Source organism: Hemitrygon akajei, chromosome 1 (assembly GCF_048418815.1).
Source record: "Hemitrygon akajei chromosome 1, sHemAka1.3, whole genome shotgun sequence".
NCBI lineage: Eukaryota > Metazoa > Chordata > Chondrichthyes > Myliobatiformes > Dasyatidae > Hemitrygon > Hemitrygon akajei.
Window position 1 is genome coordinate 74,009,028 of NC_133124.1, and position 21,826 is coordinate 74,030,853.

General features: G+C 45.3%; 1 protein-coding gene and 1 long non-coding RNA gene across 3 annotated transcripts in view; one reads left to right on the forward strand and one right to left on the reverse strand.

Moving 5' to 3' along the window:
- Positions 1 to 3,909, reverse strand: part of kctd1 (potassium channel tetramerization domain containing 1) — a 137,443-nt gene extending 133,534 nt beyond the window's left edge. For both annotated transcript variants that reach the window (XM_073045805.1, XM_073045815.1), the window contains exon 1: positions 3,697 to 3,909. The gene's annotated coding sequence lies outside the window, so the exon portion shown is untranslated. The remainder of the gene's footprint in view (positions 1 to 3,696) is intronic.
- Positions 3,310 to 20,504, forward strand: LOC140727908 (uncharacterized). The gene is made up of 4 exons (XR_012098963.1): positions 3,310 to 3,800; positions 10,182 to 10,296; positions 17,187 to 17,446; positions 17,922 to 20,504. It is a non-coding gene; the product is annotated as an uncharacterized lncRNA (long non-coding RNA).
- Positions 20,505 to 21,826: the final 1,322 nt, after the last annotated feature.

Consider the following 21,826-nt stretch of genomic DNA (forward strand, 5'->3'; position numbering starts at 1 on the left):
AATGTTAGTACCGCTCCAGTTCAGGTGTAAACCGTCCCTTCGGAACAGATTCCACCCTCCCTGGAACAAAGCCCAATTATCTACAAACCTGAAGCCCTCCCTCCTGCACCATCCTCTCAGCCACGTATTAATCTTTATAATCTTTCTGTTCCTTGCCTCACTCGCACGTGGCACAGTTAGCAATCCTGAGATTGTTACCCTGGAGGTCCTGCTCTTCAGCTTCGCACCTAACTCCCTGAATTCCCTACGCAGGACCCCCTCACTCATCCTACCCATGTCATTGGTCCCTACATGGACCACAACATCTGGATTTGTGCCCTCCCTCTCGAGAATAACCTGCACCCGATCTGAGATGTCTCGGACCCCGGCACCAGGGAAGCAACATACCATCCGAGACTCCCACAAAATCTCCTATCCGCCCCCCTGACTATAGAATCCCCTATCAATACCACTCTCTTCTCTTCCCTCCTCCCCTTCCTCCATGGCTGATCCAATTTTCCTCTCAGTCCAAATCTCCTGCCTTCTCCCCATATCTCTTCATGTCCTGACCAATCAAGAATCTATCAACCACTGCCTCAAATATACATATAGACTTGGTCTCCACAGCAGCCTGTGGCAATGAATTCCACAGACTCATCACTCTCTGGCTAAAGAAATTCCTCCTCATCTCCATTCTAAAAGGACACCCCTCTATTCTGAGGCTGTGTCATCTGGTCTTAGACTCTCCCACCAAAGGAAACATCCTCTCCACATCCACTCTATGAAGGCCTTTCACCATTTGATAGGTTTCAATGAGGTCACCCCTCATTCTCCTGAAGTTTAGTGAATACAAGCCTAGAGCCATCAGACGCTCTACATATGACAAGCCTGAAATAATCTTCATGAACCTCCTTTGAACCCTCTCCAATTTCAGCACATCTTTTCCAAAATAAGGGGCCTAAACCTGCCCACAATTTTCCAAGTGTGGCCTCACAAGTGCTTTATAAATTTTCAATATTACATCCTTGCTTTTGTATTCTAGTCCTCTTGAAACGAATGCTAACATTGCATTTGCCTTCCTCACCACCGCCTGAACCTGCAAATTAACCTTTAGGGAATCCTGCACACAGACTCCCAAGTTCCTTTGCACCTCAGTTTTTTGTATTTTCTCTCCATTTAGAATATAATCAATCTTTTCATTTCTTCTACTGATATGCATGACCATACACTTTCTGGCACTGTAATCCATCTGCCATTTCTGTCTTAAGTCCTTCAGTAGCTTCTCTACTTGCTCAAAACTACCTGCCCCCCTCCGAAACCTATCTTCATATCATCTGGAAACTTTGCAACAAAGCCATCAAATCCATCATCCAAGTCATTGACATATAACGTAAATAGAATCGGTCCCAACACGGAACCCTGTGCAACGCCACTAGTCACTGGCAGCCGGCCAGAAAAGGTTCCCTTTTTTCCCACCTTTCCCTCCTACCAATCAGCCACTGCTTTATCCATACAAGAATCTTTCCTGCAATACCATGGGCTCATAGCAGCCTCGTGTGTGGCACCTTGTCAAAGGCCTTCTGAAAATCCAAATACACAACGTCAACAGATGAAGTACACAACAATTTACCTCAAGGCAGCAAACATTTCCTCTTCTGTAATCCAGATGCAGTCCATGACCTCACTACCGTTTTGCCTCCCGAGATGACCACGCTGATATTTAAGGGGAAATAGGTAGAATGTGTGTGTGTGTATATATATATATATATATGTGTGTGTGTGTGTGTAAAAATCACAAGGGGCATAGAGAAGGTAAATGGTCACAGTTTTTTTTCTCTTCAGCTATAGGGCATAAGTTTAAGGTGAGAGGGAGAACGATTGAAAGGGGACCTGAGCGGCAAGTATTTTGTACAGAGGGTGATGGGTACTGTATATGAACCAGCTGATGGAGAAAGTGGCGGAGCCGGGTACAATTACAATGTTTAAAAAGGTACTCGGACTGATACATTGACAGCCATCGGTATGGGCCAAACGTGGGAAAATGAGACTTGCTCAGGTAACACTTGTTTGGGCCGAATGGCTTGTGTCCATGCTGTGGAACCCCATGACTATAACTGAAGGTGACAATAGGATTCTATCGATTGAACCCCTCCCGCGATCCGTCTCCCAGCAGAATTACTGACCCTCCCAGCGCATAACAACCCATCCAGGAACTTTGTGGTTTCCGGTGCTGCGTCTTTGATAAAGAGCTTTGGCGCGGCTCCTTGTCAAAAGGCAGCACAGGTACAGTGGGCCGAGCGGCTGCGAAGCTGCACTGGCTAATACTGAGCCGCGCCAAAGGCACCTTAGCTCAAGCAATGCCCAAAGCACACACCGGGATCCGTGGGGAAACGGCTGAGAGCCATTATATGGGATTATTTCGCTTGTAACCAGCTTTACAAACCGCTCTGCGCTGGATAAACACAGAGGCACAAGGTTCAGACGATATGGTAAATACAAAGAGGTTATTCAGTGTATGGGTATTGACATGCTGTAGAGCTACCTCCTGTTAACAATTAATCCCCCGCGGGCGATAAGTTGGTTCACAATGGCCCCTTTACATCGCACAGAATTCAGGGCAGTTTGAAATGGAACATGGAGAAAAGGCAGGCTGGGTTCAGTTGGGCTAGGTTGTCCCGTCCAGGGTCAGTGACAGGGACGCCCAACAGAGACGGGAAGAGGGGAGAGGATCGGAGAGAGAGAGAGAGAGAGCGAGAGAGCGAGAGAGCGAGAGAGCGAGAGAGCGAGAGAGCGAGAGAGCGAGAGAGCGAGAGAGAGAGAGAGAGAGAGAGAGCGAGAGAGAGAGAGAGAGAGAGAGAGAGAGAGAGAGAGAGAGAGAGAGAGAGAGAGAGAAGGCGTACAGGGTTGGGAGGGGAGAGGGAAGGAGGGAGTGAGGACTCGAAGAAGGAGGGGGAAGAGAGCGGGAGAACGGCTGATGTCCGGTGGTCGTCCTGCTGCGAGGGTCGAACATCTAAGGCTCTAGGGTGGGTGAGTGCGGTCAGTCCCCCTAGCTTGTTGATCAGGGATCAACTGCGGGAGCCCGCTTCGTGATTCTCTGCGGGAGGCTTGTGTGTGCGTAAGAGACAGAAATGTCGGACGGGGTGGAATAAGGTGTTTGGCGTGTGTGCTGTATGTGTGTGCGAGTGTATACATGTGTGTATGTGACAGTGTAAATGTGAGATTGTATGTATGTGTGATTATGTGTGCGCGCGCGTGTGATTATGTGTGTGTTTGCATGTGAGTGCGTGCAAGTGTGTGATTATGTGTGTGTTTGCGTGTGTGTATATACTGTACGTATGATTGTGTGAGTTTGCCTGGGTGAATATGTACGTTTGTGTCTATTGTGAGTGTGTTTTGTGTGTGATGTGTGTGAATATGCGACGTGTGTGGTGTGCAAGTGTGTGTATGTCAATGTGTGGTGTGCGCGTGTAATGTGACGTGTGCGTGGGAGTGTTGTGTGTTTGAGTGTGCATCTGTGTGTGTGTGATGTGTGTGTTTGTGTATCCGTCTCTCTACAGCTCACATCCAACTGCTTGGCACATGCGTAAAGCGCGCCGCGTCCCTAAAGTGCCAGGAACACACAAATCAAAACACACACACACACATACAGAGACAGACAGAGAGACAGAGAGGTCTGAGCTGCCCCTCTCCCGCGCACACACACACACCCCCTCTTACCTGAAGCATTGAAAGTCGGGCGGATGGTCGGCCTTCTCTCCGCTCCGCTCGCTGCGATACACGGGAGAGAATGCACCGACCCGTCTTCCAGCGGCAAGCTTAAGGTAGGCGAGAGAGAGAGGGAGAGAGAGAGAAAGAGTTGCTTCAGGGCATTGAAACCCCCCAAGGCAAGGATAAAGACACAATTAGCTCATTGCTTCCCCTCGCGTCTCACCCAATCTGCAAAGAAAAGTTAAATTTAATTAACTGTTTTCCAGGTGCTGTACGGGATTTCCGCCTTGCTTTTGTCCCGTCCGTGCGAGATTTTGTTTCAATTTTTATTTTGCCATCACATTGTGTAATTTTAGTCCTTGCATTATTTTCCTTTGTTTGCAACAGTCTCCCTCTCGTCAGTTCCAACTTGCTCATTACTCTCCCTCCCTCTCTCTGTACAGAAAGCTGATTTTAATCGCTATGATTAGTTTTGATGTGATGGTTACTGCGGGCGATTTCTCTACAAATGGATCGAGTGTTTCTTTGCCAGAAGAGAGAGGGAAAGGGGAGGGGTGGGTGGATGGTGAAATGAGAGAGGAATGAGGGTGTGAGAGAAATGGGGGGGTTGAAGAGAGGGAGCGAGGGAGGTTGGGAGGAGAGAAGGAAGAAAGGAAGTAAAGGGGTAGAGAGTTGATGCTATGGGGAAAACGATCGCCAAAAAAAGGTCTATTGTTGGAGGGATAGATGAGGAAAGAGATAGAGGGGAGAAGGAGGTGAAGAATGCGGAAGAGTGCAGAGAAGAATTATGAGGATGTCCGGACTAGAGGGCATGAATTACAGGGAGAGGTTGGTCTTTATTAATTGGAGAGTGAGGGGCGACCTCACCATGTTTAAATGGTGAAAGGTGTGGATAAGATGGGCAGCAAGACTCTTTACCTTAGGACGGGGGTCCAAAACTGGTGGCCTTAAGTTTAGGGTGAGAGGGGAAAGATTTGGAACAGACCTGAGGGGCAGAGGGTGGTGAATATATGGAACCAGCTGTAAGAGGAAGTGGTTGAGACAGGTACCTTTAAAAAAACACTGGGAGGGGCAAGGCTTGGAGGGAAATGGACTGAATGTGGGCAATTGGGGATAGCCATATCTGCTGTATTACTCTCTGACCCCATGAGGTGAGGGAAGGGTTAAAATCCTCTCCCCAGTTACCCCCCATCCAGCAGTGATGAATGGCCACTTACTGTTGGCAGTTATCCTTCCCAAATACCCGAGAACACTGGCTCATCCCAGGGAAGGAACAGCAGAGCATTTGCCTGACAGTATTTCAGTTATATTTTGCAACTGGTTTGCATATAGGGTAACTGTGTAAAACTCAGATTTGCCCACCACCTGCTCCAGCTGCCTTTTCCCATCAGGTCCACTGAAACTGGTACGTGGAGCAGTGCCTCAGTGTCGAGTCGAGCTTCGGTGGGATGGGGAGGGGAGGGGAGGGGAGGGGAGGGAAGAATGTTGCTCTTGTGCAGTAAATAAAGAACATAGCCCAGGGCAGAGTTAAAGAAATGTAGACTTCTGGAGTCTTTTCTTGTCAGAGCTATCAGATCTCATGCCTGGCAGCTTTGCTTCTGGCCCAGTGAAGTTTCTGAGACCATTGCTGGGGCACGAAGCTTCACACTGCTGGTGGCAGGGTTGGGGTTGGGGTGAGGAATGACAGACCAAGTCCATATTCTGGCTGAGCAACATTTCCAGCCAGAAATAAAATGAAGTTGTGAAAGTGCTTGGAGAAAGAAACCAATCAATATATTTACAAAGCATTTCCAGTGGTGAAGGAGGCCAGATGGCCCCCAAGGTCTATTCCTGTCCACAAAGTTCATCTGTCCTTTCGTGCAGTCCATAAAGCCATTAGATACAAGCCATTCGGCCCATCAATTCTGCTCAGCCATTCAACCACTTTACCTTACCTTTTCTCTGTAACCCTTAGCTAGACCATAAGTAATATTAAGACATAGGACCAGAATTAGGCCATTCAGCCCTACGATTCCCTCCATATCTATATCAAGTCTGCATCATAATCCCCTTACTAATTATGAATCCATTGACTTCTGTCTTAAATACACCAAGTGGTTTCCAACATCCACTGTGACAACAATTTCCACAGGTTCAGCACCCTCTGAATGAAGAAATTGCTTCTAATCTCCATTCTAAAGGAAAGGCCCTTTATTCTGAGGCTGAGCCCTCATATCCTCTCCATGTCTACTCTGTCCAGGTGTGTTTCCCTTTGAAAACTCTTGTGACTCACCCGAACCCCATCCACCCCATGGGCCACATTTCAATTTCCCTCTCGAGAGCACATTAATAGGTAGATGTACCCTGATACATGTAAAATGTTTTGTTTGCATTTCATCCAGACAGATAATTCCATACATAATTACACTGAGTTAGTATAAAGGGAAAACAACAATTCAGAATATAGTGTTACAATTGTAGAGAAAGTGCAGTGCAGACAGACAAATAAGGTGTAAGGGTCATGATCAGGTAGATTGGAAAATCAAAATTTCATCTTTATTGTACAATAGGGCTGTTCCAGGTCTCCACTGTCCCAAACTCTGTAAACATTAAACATACCGCACAGTACAGGCCCTTAGACCCACAATGTTGTGCTGGCCTTTTAACCTACTCCAAACTTCTGTCCCACATAGCCCTCCATCTTTCTATCATCCATGTGCCTGCTTAAGAGTCGTCTGAATGTCCATAACATACCTGCCTCTACCACCACTCCTGGCAGTGCAATCCATGCACTTACCACTCTCTGTAAAACACATCTCTCAATCCCCCATACCTTTCTTGAATCACCTTAATATCATATCCTCTTAGACCAGAAGATATAGGAGCAGAATTAGGCCATTTGACCCATCATGTTGGCTCCACCATTTCATCATGGCTATCCAATTTTCCTCTCAGCCCCAGTCTCCTGTCTTCCCCCCATATCCCTTCATGCCCTTACCAATCAAGAATCTTATCAACCTCTGCCTTAAATATATATACTGACTTGGCTTCCACAGCCGCCTGTGGCAAAGAATTCCACTGATTTACCACTCTCTGGCTAAAGAAATTCATCCTCATCTGCGTTCTAAAAGGACACCCTTCTACTCTTAGGCTGTGTCCTCTTGTCTTAGATTCTCCCAACATAGGAAACATCCTCTTGCATTAGCCATTGCTGCCCTGGGACAAAAGCTCTGGTTGTCCACTCTATTTATGCCTCTTATCATCTTATACACCTGTATCAAGTCACCCCTCATCCTCCTACACGCCAAAGAGAAAAGCCCCAGCTCACCCAACCTTTCCTCATAAGACATGCTCTCTGATCCAGACAGCATCCTGGTAATCTCTCTATCTTCTCTAAAGCTTCTCCTTCCTATAACGAGACGACCAGAAATGAACACAATTCTCCAAGTGTGGTCTAACCAGAGTTTTATAGAGCTTCAACATTACCTCATGGCTCTTGAATTCATTCTCTTGACTAATGAAGGCCAATACAACATATACCTTCTTAATCAATTTTAACCATCCCATTAATATGTGAAAACTGTAGTTTATGCATAACTCTTGTCTGTGCTGGAAGACTGGTCAGGGAGCATGGTTACTCCTCACCCAAAGGCAAGACCCTGCAGATACTGACACCTACATTTACCCCATATACCGCATAGTGGTGATAAAATGATGAGGGGCACAGATAGAGAAAATGCACACAGTCTTTTGTGAATCAAGAACTAGAGGCTTAAGATAAGAGGAGACAGATTTAAAAGGGACACAGTCTTTTTCACAACGAGGGTGGTGTGTCTTTGGAAAGAGCTTCCAGAAGTGGGCACATCAACAACATTAAAGATACTTGGATAGGTACCTAGATAAGAAAGGTTTAGAGTGACCTGAGCCTTTAATGCAGTCAAATGGAATTAACTTAGATGGGTATCTCGGTCAGTACAGACCAGCTGGGCTGAAGGGCCTGTTTCTCTGCTGTATGACTCTCAGTGACACAAAGCAGGAAATGAAATGCTTTGTATGTCAGGCAGCATCATGCAGTTAGAACAGAAACAAGTTTTGAGTTGAAGACCAAAGGAAAGAAGGGAGCTGCTGGCAGAGAAAGGGGATGTTACTACTGTCTCACTCAATGGGAAGAGAGACAGAGGGGAATTAAACATTCTAACAAGTTCCACCCAGCCCAAACCAGACATCCCACTCCAACATACCCCCACCCCACCCCAGTCCACCCAGCCCAAACCAGACATCCCACTCCAACATAACCCACCCCAACCCACCCCACCCCAGTCCACCCAGCCCAAACCAGACATCCCACTCCAACATAACCCACCCCAACCCACCCCACCCCAGTCCACCCAGCCCAAACCAGACATCCCACTCCAACATAACCCACCCCATCCCACCCCACCCAGCCCAAACCAGACATCCCACTCCAACATACCCCCACCCCACCCCAGTCCACCCAACCCAAACCAGACATCCCACTCCAACATAACCCACCCCCACCCCAACCCACCCCACCCCAGTCCACCCAGCCCAAACCAGACATCCCATTCCAACATACCCCCACCCCACCCCAGTCCACCCAACCCAAACCAGACATCCCACTCCAACATAACCCACCCCACCCCAGTCCACCCAGCCCAAACCAGACATCCCATTCCAACATACCCCCACCCCACCCCAGTCCACCCAACCCAAACCAGACATCCCACTCCAACATAACCCACCCCACCCCAGTCCACCCAGCCCAAACCAGACATCCCACTCCAACATAACCCACCCCATCCCACCCCACCCAGCCCAAACCAGACATCCCACTCCAACATACCCCCACCCCACCCCAGTCCACCCAGCCCAAACCAGACATCCCACTCCAACATACCCCCACCCCACCCCAGTCCACCCAGCCCAAACCAGACATCCCACTCCAACATAACCCACCCCACCCCAGTCCACCCAGCCCAAACCAGACATCCCACTCCAACATACCCCCACCCCACCCCAGTCCACCCAACCCAAACCAGACATCCCACTCCAACATAACCCACCCCACCCCAGTCCACCCAGCCCAAACCAGACATCCCACTCCAACATAACCCACCCCACCCCAGTCCACCCAGCCCAAACCAGACATCCCACTCCAACATACCCCCACCCCACCCCAGTCCACCCAACCCAAACCAGACATCCCACTCCAACATAACCCACCCCAACCCACCCCACCCCAGTCCACCCAGCCCAAACCAGACATCCCATTCCAACATACCCCACCTCACCAGAGTCCACTGAGCCCAAACCACCCACCCCACTCCAACATACCCCACCCCACCCCAGATCAGTCATCCCACTCCAACATGTCTCAACTCACCCCAGTCCACCATATCCCATCCCAACATGGAGTTGTAGAGTTATACAGCATGTAAATAGACCATTGGCTCAACATGCCCAGGCTGGCCATAGTGACTTCCTGAGCTAATCCTACTTGCTCAAATTTGACCCATAGCATTCTTTGCCTTTGCTATCCGTCACATTCCATCCCAACACTGCCCCACCCTCAGCCGTGTATTCCATCCCTGCATGTTCCACCCTAGAAAACCTGATCCACCTCAGTCAACCACCACACCCCAACATTGTTCCACATCAACCCTTCCCACTACAACACACCAGTCCCATGTCTGCATTAGCAGCCCATTCCCACACTATCCCATCTCAGCTCTCCCCATCTAATTTGATGTGACCCACTCCGGGGCAACCAACCTACTCCTCATCCTCCTCCCAAGACACCCGACTGACCCAGTTTACCCTAGCTCACCTCCCCCAAATATCTCGCAATGTCTAAGCATGCTGACACAAATAAGTCTAAGAGAATGCATATGCTGGAACTCTGGTACAATACACACAGAATGCCAGAGTAATTCATTGGGTTAGGTAGCATCTGTGAATAGAAATGAATAGTTAATGTTTCTTTTTAATTATTTTGTATTTAGTGACAAAGTTTGGTAGCAGGCCCTTCCAGGATAATGATGCTCTGCTGCCCAATTATACTCGTGATCAATTAACTTACTAATGCACGTCGTTGGAATGCAGGAGGAAAGTGGTACATCTGTAGGACACGGGGAGAATGTACAAACCTCTTGCAGATTGCAGCGGAACTGAAACTGGGCTGCAGCACTGTAAGAGTGTTGCATTAGCCGTGTCGCCAAAATCCTTCATCCAATCCCCGCTTACCTCATCTCACCCAGCCAGCCCCAGCACAACCTACTCAGAAACTCCATCCCACCTGAATACCTTGGCAGACCTCTACTCTTCAACCCTGGCCCACAGCAACTGAGCACACCACAACACTCCTGTACCCTCAGCATAGCAGGTAACACCAACCTCTGGGGAGAAAGCCTTCCTTGAAAGAGTATCAAAGCCATTAAAGGGAAACATATTCTAGAATTGTATCATAAATTTTGATGGTTCATTTCCCTCCATAGATGCTGCCTGACTGACTGAGTTCCTCCAGAAATGTGTGTGTCTTGTTCCAGATTTCAAGTATCTGTGGAATAGCTTGTGTCTACAATTTGCAGTCCCTGGGAAACCAACATCCTGGTAAATCTCCTCTACACCCTCTCCAGTGCAATTTCACCTTCTCATTAAGTAGTGATAATTATGGAAGAAGTGACATAGTCCTGGCATCTTACAGCACAGAATCAGGTCCTTTGGCTCACCGAGTTTATGCGGTGCATTGATATTGGTTTATTATTGTCACATGTACCGAGATACAGTGAAAAGCTCGTGTTGCTTAACATTCATACAGATCAAGTCATTACACAGTGCATTGTGCTAGAATAAAGTAAAAGAATAACAATGCAGAATAAATGATAAAAGCTATTGAAAAACTGCAGAGCAGGTAAATGATAATGTTGCAAGATCACAGTGAGATAGATTGTGAGGCCAAGAGTTCATCCTGTCCTACAATGGGCCAGTTCAAGGGAATTGTACTTGGTGCTCTCAGACTTCTGTATCTTCTGCCGAATGGGTGAGGGGAGAGAGGTGGGTGGGCTCTTTGATTATGCTGGTTGCTTTACAGAGGCAACGAGAAATCTAGACAGAGTCCAAGAAAGGAGAGCAGTTTCTGTGATTTGCTGAGCTATGTCCAAATGGGTTAGATTAAAATATGAAGTGAATTTTCTAAAACTTTTCAGCAGGATATAGACTAGTTATAAATATGGACAAGTTATAAATATGGACAGAGAAGTGGCAGATAGAGTTTAATCCAGACAAGAGAGTGGTGTTGCCCTTTGGAGACATCAAATATAGCAGGAAAATAAATGGTAGGATGTTTTAAGAGTGGGGGGAAAACAGCTTGAATGACACAGAAAGGTATAGACCAGAAAGCTACATGAAACACACAAAAGCACCTTTTATCTGAGGGTTGGCATGGTAGTGCAGTAGCTAGTGCAATGCTTTACAGTGCCAATGACCTGGGTTCAATTCTGCTGCTGTCTACAAGGAATTTGAACATTCCCCCCCAAGACCACATGGTTTTCCCTTGAATGACCATAAGACCACAAAAGAAAGTAGAATTAATCCATTTGGCCCATCAAGTCTGCTCCACCATTTGATCATGGCTGATCCATTTTCCCTCTTAACCCCTGTCTCCTGCCTTCTCCCTATAACCTTCAATGCCTTGTCTAATCAAGAACCTATCAACTTCCATCTTAAATACACCCAATGGCATGGCCTCCCCAGCTGTTTGTGACAATGAATTCCACATATTCACCCCCTTCTGGATAAAGAAATGCCTCCTCATCTCCTTTTTAAAAGGATGTCCCTCCATTCTGAGGCTGTGCCCTCTGGTCTTAGGCTGTATCAATCATCCTCTCCACATCCACTCTATTTAGGCCTTTCAACATTCAATAGGTTTCAATGAGATCCCACATCATTCTTCTAAAGTCCAGTGAGTACAAGCCTATCAAATACTCCTCATACAATAAACCTTCCATTCCTGGAATCATTCTCGTGGTCCTCCTCTGAGCCCTCTCCAAAGTCAGCACATACTTGCTAAGATAAGGGGCTCAAAACTGCTCCCAATATTCCAAGTGAGGCCTCACCAGTGCTTTATAAAGCCTCAGTGTTACATCCTTGCTTTTATATTCTTGTTCTCTCAATACGAATGCTAACATTGCATTTGGCTTCCTCACTACTGACTCAACCGGCAAGTAACCTGTAGGGAATCTTGCACGAGACTCCCAAGTCCCTTTGCACCTCTGATTTTTGAACTTTCTATTGTCTAGAAAATAGTATACATTTCTGTTGCTTCTAAAAAAAAGTGCATGACCATACACTTCTTGACATTGTTTTCCATCTGCCCGTTCACCTAATCTGTCTACATTCTTCTGCAGCCTCCCTGCTTCCTAATCACTACCTGCCCCTTCACCTATCTTCATATTGTCAGCAAACCTGGCCACAAAGCCATCAATTCCATCATCTAAATCATTGACATATGGCGTAAAAAGAAGTGGTAACTACACTGACGCTTGTGAAAACCACTAGTCTCTGTCAGCCAACCAGAAAAGGCTCCCTTTATTTCCACTCGCTGCCTCCTGCTAATCAGCCAATCCTCTATCCATGCCAGTATCCTTCTGTAATACCATGGGCTCTTATTTTGTTAAACAGCCTTAATGTGCAGCACTTTGTCAAAGGCCTTCTAAAAATCCAAGTACACATCATCCACCAATTCTCTTTTGTGTATCCTGCTTGTTATTTCCTCAAATAATTCCAGCATTTTTGTTAGGCATGGTTTTTCCTTCAGGAAATCATGCTGACTTTGGACTATATTATGTGTCTCCAGGTAATCTTAACAATCAACTCCAGCATCTTTCGAGCCACTGAGGTCAGGCTAACTGCCCTATAATTTTCTTCCTTTTGCCTCCCCCCCCCCTCCCCCCATTGAAGAGTGGACTGACATTTACAATTTTCTAATCCTCTGGAACCATGCCGGAATCTAGTGATTCTTGAAAGATCATTACTGATGCCTCCACAATCTCTTCAGCCACCTCTTTCAGTACCCTGGGATGTAGTCCATCTGGTCTAAGTGACTTATCTATCTTCAGACCTTCCAGCTTCCCAGGCACCTTCTCCTTAGTAATGGCAATTGCACTCGCTTCTGCCCCCTGACACTCTTGTATTTATAACATACAAGTAGTGTCTTCCACAGTGAAGATGGATACAAAATACTTATTTAGTTGGTACGACATTTCCTTATCTTCCATTGCAACCTCTCCAGTGTCATTTTCCAGTGGCCTAATATCTACTCTCACCTCTATTTTACTCTTCATATATCTGGAAAAAAACTGCTAGTATCCACTATGATCTCATTGGCTAGCTTACCTTCATATTTCATCTTCTCCCCCTTAAGGTTTTTTATTGGCCTTCTGTTGTTTTTTTTAAAAAACTTTCCAATCCTCTATTTTCCCACTAATGTTTGCTCCATTATATGCCCTCTCTTTTGCTTTTATGCTGTTTTTGACAACCCTTGTCAGCTACAGTTGCATCTTCCTGCCTTTAGGATACTTGTTCTTTGGGATGTATCTATCTTGCACCTTCCGAATTGCTTGCAGAATCTCTAGCCTTGCTCTTCTGCTGTCATCCTTGCTATTGCCCCTTCCAATCAACTTAAGGTAAGCGTCCCTTTACCTTAAGCTCCTTAATCAAATCCAGTCCATTACACAACACCCAATCCAGAATGGCCATTCCCCTTGAGAGTTCAAGCCCAAGCTGCCTTAAAAAGCCATCTCATAAACATTCTATAAAATCTCTCTCTAGCAATCCAAAATCAGCATAAACCTGATTTTCCCTATCTACCTGTATAATGAAATCCCCATGATTATTGCAACATTGCCCTATTAACATGCATTCCCTATTTCCTGTTGTAATTTATGGCTCACATCCTGGGTATTGTTTGGAGGCCTGTACATAACTCCTATCAGGGTCTTTTTACACTTGCAGTTTCTTAATTCTACCCACAAGAATTCTGCATCTTCTACATCTTCTATGTCACTTCTTTCTAAAGATTTAATTTCATTTTTCACCAACAGAGGCACCCCAACCCCTCTGCTTACCTGCCTGTCCTTTCGACACACTGTGTATCCTTGGATGTTAACCTTTGAACTATGATCTTCTATCAGCAACGACACTGTGTTGACCACGTCATAGTTGCCAATCTCTAACGGCACTACAAGATCATCTACGTTATTCCATATACTGTAGGCAATCAAATGTAATACCTTCATTCCTGTTTCTGTCACCCTTTTCAAATTTTTCCCCATGTTACACTGAAACTCAACCTATTGACTGCAAATTTGCCCTGTCGTTTGCTTGTCCTTCCTGACAGTGTCCTTGCATCTAGTTGTCTACCAACTCAGCCCAATCACCCTGGTTTCCATCCCACTGCCAAGTTAGTTTAAACCCTCACCAACAGGTCTAGCAAACCTGTCCATAAAGATAATGGTCCTCCTTGGGTTCAGGTGTAACCTGTCTCCTCAGCTACTCATTCATCTGCTAAATCATCCTATTCTTACCCTCACTGGTGCGTGGCACAGGTAACAATCTAGAGATTACTACCCTGGAGGTCCTGCCTGCCTAAATTCTGTCTTCAGGGGCTCCCCCCCACCTTTTCCTACCTATGTCGCTAGTGCCAAGCTTTGTGGCTGCTCAACCGCCCCTTTTAGAATGCCATGGACCCGATTTGATACATCTCTGGCCCTGGCAGCTGGGTGCAACGTATCCTCCGGGTGTCCCTTCAAGTCCACAGAATATTCTTTCTGTTTGTCTAATTATGGAATCACCTATCACCACTGTACTCATCTTCTCCCCACTTCCCTTCTATGTTACTGCGCCAGACTCGGTGCCAAGGATCCCATTGTAGCAGCTCCCCCCAGTAGGTCATTCCACCACTCCCCCCCAACAATATCCAAAGCAGTGCACTTATTATTGAGGGGAATGGCCAAGGGGTGCTCTGCACTAACTGCCCACTGAGTGCTCTACTGTCCTCCCATATTTCAAAGACGTACTGTATTTGTTAGTGTTACTAAGTTGTGGGCATGCCTTGTTGGTGCTGGAGGCCTGGCGATACTTGTCGGCTGCCCTTAGCACATCCTCGGACTGTGTGGGTGTTGACACAAATGATGCATTTCTCTGTATTATTTGATGTTTTGATGTACATGTGACAAATAAAAGCTAATCTTTAAATAGGTTAAAGACAGGTTGAATGCTGGGTGAAGCATGGTCAAGTAGAATTCCATCCCAACACGTATGAGATGATGCACTTTCAGCAGTCCAATTGGGGTAGGACAAAATGCTGATGAATAGAGGAATGCTGAGACCATAGTTTCCTGAAAGTCGATAAAGTGATGCCATGCTGATGACTTTTAACAATTTTTATTGATACACTACAGAAAGGATTCTGTCTGGATGCATAATGGTTTAGTATGGCAACTCTCTGCACATCACCACAACCACAGCTCAGCACATCACAGGAGCCAGCCTTCCCTCTGTGGACTCTGACTACACTTCTTGCTGCCTCAGTAAAACAGCCAACATAATCAAAAACTCCACCCACCCCAGAAATTCTCTCTTCTCCCCTTTCCCATTGGGCTGAAAATACAGAAGTCTGAAAGCACATATGTAACGCCAGGCTCAAGGACAGCTTCTATCCCACTGTTATCAGACTCTTGCACTTTGCCATTTAACTGCATGGCACTTTTCCAGTAGTTTTTACACTTTATTCTTCATTGTTACTGTTTTATGCTATTCCAGCTCAATGCACTGTGTAATGATTTGATCTGTATGAACAGTATGGAAGACAAGCTTTACACTATACTGTATCTTGGTACATATGTCAATAATAAACAAATACCAATACCATACAAGTCTCCTTTAAACTTTCCCCCTCTCACCCTAACCCTATACACTCTAGTCTAATTTATTGCAAGAAAAAGATTCTGAGACTACCCCTATCTATGTCACTCATAATTTTATAAATTTCTCTCAGGTCTTCCCTCAACCTCTGCCATTCCAGACAAAACAATTCAAGTTTGTCCTACCTCTCCTCTGTGCCCTCTAATCCAGGCAGCATCATGGTAAACCTCTTTTACATCCACTTCAAAGCACCCACATCCTTCTTATAGAACACAGAACAGAACAGCACAGCATAGACCATTTGCCCCATGATATTGATGGACTTTTTCAAATATATTAAGATAAATCTAAACCTTCCCACATACATAGCCCTCCTCTTTTCTTCAATCCATGTAAAACTGTACATAACACTCAAAGTGCAGACTGTAAACCGACATCTGTACTTCATGCTCCCAGCGAGGAAAGAAAGCATGCTATGTATTTTCTTTACCATCCTATCTACTTGTGTTGCCACGGTCATGAGATATAGACTTGGACCCCAAGGTCCTTCTGTTCTGAAGAGTTAGATTTTCATCTTAGGGCTGAAGGTTTGGGGGAATTGGAGAGAAACTGGAACAGGAGACTGATTCAAGTAATAAATTGATCAGTCAACAGATCATCAAAGAACAGATCTTTGACTAGAACAGATCAGCTACTTTGAACCAGTGTCTATGAAATGCTGCGGGTTGTGATCAGCAGCAGTGTCATATTTCCTAACATTTCCACAATCAGCATTCTCCAAACCTGGCATATCCCTCACTTAGGAACATATTCAGAGAGCATGCAAAATACTGAACTAAGTGATCCCACATCCAGCCTTGAATGGTGATAGGCAATGGCACAGTTACTGTTATTGTGGAGACTGGAACTGGAAGTGGTATTGATTTGTTACTGTCATATGTCCCAAGACAGTGCGTAAAGCTTTTCTTTGTGTGCCATCCAGTCAGATCATTCCACACATTGCACATTATAGGAGTGAAAAGGAGACCGGAATGCAGAATATAATGTTACAGTTACAGGGAACGTTCAGTGCAAGGAGACAAAGTGAAAGGCCACAAAGAGATGGATTGGAAGACCAAGAATTCATCTGAGAGTCATACTCTAAAAATCTCATAACAGCGGGATAAAAGGTGTCCTTAAGTCTGGTAGTTCCTGCTCTCAAGCTCTTGCATCTTCTGCCCAACGGGACAGGGAAGATGAAAGTTTGTGTGTATGTGCCTAGGTGTGGATCCTCAAACGCCACCAATACGACATCCAATTAGAGTCATAGAGCAATACAGCGTGGATACAGCCTCTCCAGCTCAACGAGTCCATGCTGACTGTCATCTAGCCAACCAAATTCACTGCAATCTCTTTGTAACTGTAATGCATCATTCTGTATTCTGTTATCGTTTTCCCCTTGTACTAACTTGATGCACGGATGTGGTGAGATGATCTGTACAGTTGGCACACAAAACAAAGTTTTTCACTGTACTTTATTTATTTATTACTTTTATTTTATTTATTAATGAGAGATTTATTTATTTGTTGGGATGCAGCATGGAGAAGGCCCTACCAGCCATTTGAGCCGTGACTCTGAGCAAATCCCGGATTTAATCATGGAACAATTTACAATTAACCCACCGACTGGTATGTCTTTGGACTGTGGGAGGAAACTGGAGGAAACCCACCGTAGATTGAACAGCTCTCCTTCACCTAAACCAGAGAATGAGATAGCAAGACAGCCACTCCTCGATGACATGAAGAAATCGAGTGAGAGGTTGTGCCTATTCATGCAGAACCGGGAAAGGACAGGGAGGTGAGAGCAAAGGGGGGGGGGGGGAGCTAACCAAAACACAACGTGAGAATGAGGGGAGAGTGGTGGCTGAAAAAGGTGAGAGTGTGAAAGGGTGTGAGTGAATATGGAAGGAGGGAGATGGGAGGAAACAGAAGAGGTGGGAAAGTGATAGTCGGCTTTGTGGAGTCAGACTGGGGTATTAAGAAGTAGGAAGGGCAAGGTTTGGGGCAAGAGAGGGAGAAAAGAAAGAGAGTTAAATGGAAACCACAGTGGGGAGTCATCTAGGCCGAATCAAAGGTGGTGGTGAATCAGCATATGGGAGGGAGATTGAAAATCTGGCTGAGTGGTGCCACAACAACAACCTCTCACTCAATGTCACCAAGACCAAGGAGGTGCTTTAGGAGGGGGAAACCAAAGGTCCAAGAGCCAGTCCTCATTGGGGGATCAGAGGCGGAGAGGATCAGCAACTTTAAATTCCTCGGTCTTATCATTTCAGACGATCTGTCCCACACCCAGCATGTATGCAATTACAAAGAAAGCACGACAGAACCTCTACCTTAGTGAAGATTTGGTATATCATGTAAAACTCTGACAAACCTCTGTAGATGTGTGTTGGAGAGTGAAAGAGTATAAGGTAGTGGATACGGCCCAATCCATTACAGGTAAAGCACTGAGCTACCAGGAGCACTGTCGCAGGAAAGCAGCATCCATTATTAAGGACCTCCACCATCCAGACCACTGCTGCCATCAGGAAGAAGGTATAGGAGCATCAGGATTACCCGTCAACCATCAGGCTCTTGAACCAGAGGGGATAACTTCACTCAACTTCAATCGCCCCATCACTCAACTGTTCCCACTGCCTATGGACTCACTTTCAGGAACTCTTCAACTCATGTTCTTCATATTTATTGCTTGCTTGCTTATGTATGTATGTATGCATTTATTTATCTATCTATCTATCTATTATGATTTTATTTTTTTCTTTCTTTTTTTGTATTTATAGTCTGTTGTCTTTGGCATATTGTTGTTTGTCCATTCTAATGGGCGTGGTCTTCCATTCATTCCATTGTGTTTCTTGTGATTACTGTGAATGCCCACAAGAAAATGAATCTCAGGGTTGTATATGGTGACATACAGTATAGATACTGTACTTTGATAACAAATATACTTTGACCCTTGAACAGCCTCCCATTTTAACTATTCTAGAACTCTCTTCCCAATAGCACTGTGGGTGAACCTTCACCAGCAGAACTGCAGCCCTTCAAGAAAGCAGGTCGCCCCCATCTACTCAAGGGCAATTTAGAGTGGCGATAAACGCTGGCCTAACAATGATGGAAATTGTTACTTCCCTCTCCCAGAGACACTGCCGAAAGAGCCTTATAATTGCCTTAGCAAGTATCATTTAGAAATCTATAATTAAAATGCAATAGATTCCCTGCCCTAGTTTTTAATATAGTAGCAAATTGTCACGGACTTGTGGAGTGATGGAATTTTTAATATTCTATTTCTTCTCAGCTCATCCCTTGGTATCAGTGATGACTTGTCATTGCTATGTTTCCTTGGATTCTTAAGTAATACTGAGGCTAATAAGGGACTTGCATTTTCTTCTGTAGATGGACAAGAAGTGCCTGATACAGAAGTGGAAGGGTCCCTCCTTCATTTGCTTGCCCAGGGTTACTGGCAGGATTCTTAACAGTGTACAGGAATAGAGGGAGCAGGGGATTCATGTCCATAAATCTTTCAAAGTTATTGCACAAGGTGATCGGGTGGTTAAGAAGATGTATGGCCTGTGGCTTTTATTAGTTGGGGATTGAGTTCAAGAACTGCAAGGTAATGCTGCAACTTTATAAAAACTGTAGTTAGACCACGCCTGGAGTATTCTCTTCATTTCTGGTCAGCTCATTATAGGAAGGAGGTGGAAACTTTAGGAAGGGTGCAGAGGAGATTAACCAGAATGATACCTAGATTAGAGAACATATTTCATGAGAAAAGGTTGAGTGAGCTATGGCTATTCTCCTTGGGGCAAAGGAGAATGAGAGCAACTTGATAGAAGTCTATAAAATGATAAGATAGCTGTGATAAGATTGAGTGGATAGCTAGCGCCGTTTTTCCCAGGTAGCTAATACAAGGGGGCATCATTTTAAGGTGATTGGAGGAAAGTATAGGGAGGTGTCAAGAGGTAGGTTTTTTTTTGCATAGAGAGAGGTAAGTGCATGCAATATGCTGCCAGGGCTGCAGTAGAGGCAGATACATTAGGGACAGTTAGGAGACTCTTAGGTAGGCATGTAACTCCACTATGGATGGACGCTAACCCAGCTGGGAAAGTAGAAGGTTGAGCATGTGGCTAGCAACCCCAGCCCGTAAAAACCTAGTGCTACAGAAACGCCAACAGAAGCTCCAAAGTCCTCATCCCTGGGAGAGGAAGGATACGCCAAGAAGATGCTACACCTGGGGACAATTTGAAAAACTGGCCCAGGACAGAGGACTCTGCAAGCCACTGTCAGAGGCCTATTCCGCAGTAGGATTTTGTAAATAAGTAGATAGGCACGTGGATGAAAGAAAAAATGACGGATTATGTGGGAGAGAAGTGTTAGATTGACCTTGGAGTAGGCTAACAGGTTGGTACTGTGCTGCACAGGCTAAGTTGTTAAGTTCTGTGGTCTCAGTGCAGGACTCAAGCGTTCATACCAGATTGTTGCAACCAGTTAGAACACTCCACTCTGTACAACTATAGAAATTTGGTTACTTATCAAATTACAGCTGCTGGTGCGTCTTCTTCATGGCTGTATCAATGAATTGGATCTAGGATAGATCTGCTGAGAAGATCTGTCCTCTTTCAATGCTGCAGAACTCTATTACTTTATTTTTGCCGGCAAGGACAAATGGGCCAAACGACCTCCTTGTTAATTCTTATCTTTTCATGATTCTATTATCTCTGGCTTGCTAAGCTGTGGACTCAGTAATGCCATTGTGTAGAGCCTCACTGACAGTAGAAATACTCATCTTTTCTGATGGATTCTGTGGTGCTTTGGTTGAGAGCAAGATAAAATAATGAAAAGAAAAAGAATTTTCTCTTTAATGTTTAGCATGTGTCTTTCTTCAAACATTAAAGACTACCATAGGCAGCCTTGCTTCATGCCCTGAAGGCTTGGTTGTGCTTTTATAATTGGATATTGTTCTGTGAACAGAGAGTCTCCCTGGAATTGGAAGTGGCTTGTCAGTTCTGGGCTAGAGAGCATTACAGAGGAAGGAGAGAGATTTGGATTACTGTAGCACCTTAGCCATCCTTGACACATTCCAAAGTGCATTACAAGCAATTAACAAATGATCCTACAATTCAGATTGCACAAATAGATACCCAAGAGACTGCAGCTGGCAATTTAGTAATTTGGTTTACTATTGTTACATGTACCAAGGTACAATTCTTGTCTTGCATACTGTCCAAACAGATCAATTCATTAGTGCATTTGATGTAGTGCAAGGTAAAACAATAGCAGAATGTAGAATAAAGTGTTACAGTTATGGAGAAAGTGCATTGCAAGCAGCCAATAAGGTGCAAACCCATAAAGATGTAGATTGTAAGGTCAATTTTGTTCATCTTGTCATATGAGGTGACTGTCAAATAGTCCAATAACAGTAGGATAGAAGCTGTCCTTGAGCCTGGTGGTATATGCTTTCAAGCGTTTGTATCTTCTGCCTGATGGGAGGACGGAGAAGAGAGAATGTTCAGGATATGTGGGGTTTTTGATTATGTTGGCTGTTTTATGGAGTTCCTGGAGGAGAAGCTGGTTTCCATGACGCATTGTCTGTTGCAGTCACTGGTAGAGCAGTTGCCACACCAGGCTGGGATACATCCAGAAAGGATGCTTTCTGCGGTGCATCAATGAAAGGTGGAGAGGGTCAAAAGGGACATGCCACATTTCCTTAGTCTCTTGTGGAAGTACAACCACTGGTGAGCCCACTTGGCTGTTGCACCGATGTTGTACCAGGTCAGGCTATTGATGATGTTAGACCATAAGACATAGGAGCAGAATTAGGCTAATGAGCCCATTGAGTCTGCTCCACCATTCCATCATGGCTGATCCTGGAACCCACTCAAACCCAAATACCTGCCCTCTCACTTGATGCCCTGACTGATCAGGAAACTATCAACTTCTGCCTTAAATATACCCACAGCAGTTTGTGGCAGAGCATTCCACAAATTCACTACTCTCTGGCTAAAAAAAAATCCTCCTTATCTCTGTTCTAAAAGGTCGCCCTTCAATTTTGAGGCTGTGCCTTTTAGTTCTGGATACCCCCACCATAGGAAACATCTTCTCCAAATCCATCCTACCCAGTCCTTTCAACATTCAGTAGGTTTCAATGAGACCCCCATGTATTCTTCTAAATTCCAGTGAGTAC